The sequence below is a fragment of the Mus pahari genome, chromosome 9 (genome assembly GCF_900095145.1).
Source record: "Mus pahari chromosome 9, PAHARI_EIJ_v1.1, whole genome shotgun sequence".
Taxonomy (NCBI): Eukaryota; Metazoa; Chordata; class Mammalia; order Rodentia; family Muridae; genus Mus; species Mus pahari.
In genome coordinates this window covers 71,515,621-71,516,746 of record NC_034598.1, presented here as the reverse complement: position 1 = coordinate 71,516,746, position 1,126 = coordinate 71,515,621, and positions in this window count along the sequence as shown.

Below are 1,126 nucleotides of genomic sequence, written 5' to 3'. Positions count from 1 at the left end.
TTTCTTTCTTTCTTTCTTTCTTTCTTTCTTTCTTTCTTTCTTTCTTTCTTTCTTTCTTTCTTTCTCTCTCTCTCTTTCTTCCCTTCCTTTCCTTCCTTCCTTTTCTTTCTCTCTTCCTTCCTTTCTTTCTTTCTTTCTTTCTTTCTTTCTTTCTTTCTTTCTTTCTTTCTTTCTTTCTTTCTTCCTTTCTTTCTTCAGAAAGAAAAAAGCAGAGTGGGTATTCCCATGGATATCAACCCTCCTTTGCATATCAAATTTCAGAGAGACTAGGCACATCCTCTCTGGGATAGATGAGGCAGCTCAGTAGGAAGAAAGGGCCCTAAAGGAAGGCAAAATAATCAGAAACAGCCCCTACTATTATTAGGAGTCTCACATGATGATCAAACTGCACAACAGAAACTTGTGTGCAGAGGACTGAATACAGTCCCATACAGCTTCGCTGATTGATGGTTCAGTCTATGTGAGCCCTTAATGCCCCAGGTTAGTTGATTTGTTTTTTTAGGATTTCTTGTGTCCTTGACCCCTCTGGCTCCTAAAATACTCCCCCCCCCACTACAGGAAACTGTACCTAGTGTTTGGTTGTATTCTCAGCAGCTATTTCCATTCATTGCTGAGTGAAGCCTCTCCGACGATAATTATGCTAGGCTCCTATCTGCAAGTATAGGAGAATGTCATTAGCAGTGCAGAAGGTGGGCGCCCTCTCATAGAGTGTCTCAAGCTGGACCTGTTATTGGTTGGCCCCTCCCTCAGTTTCTGCTCCATTTTTACCCCTGCACATTGTGTAGGCAGGACAAGTTTTGGTGAAAGATTTTATGGCTAGTTTGGTGACTGCATCCAACCATGGGGAGTGTTGCATATTTACAGTTAGATGGCTTGTTCAGACTCCATATCCCACCTTGCAAGGAATCTTAACCAGGGTCACTCTTGTAGATTCCCGGGAGTGGACAGTATTTTCAATTGAGAAAGATAGTATCTTCCTTCATATACTTGCCCCATACCAAAATAATAATAATAATAATAATAATAATAATAATAATAATAATAATAATGAGAAGAAGAAGAAGAAGAAGAAGAAGAAGAAGAAGAAGAAGAAGAAGAAGAAGAAGAAGAAGAAGAAGAAGAAGAA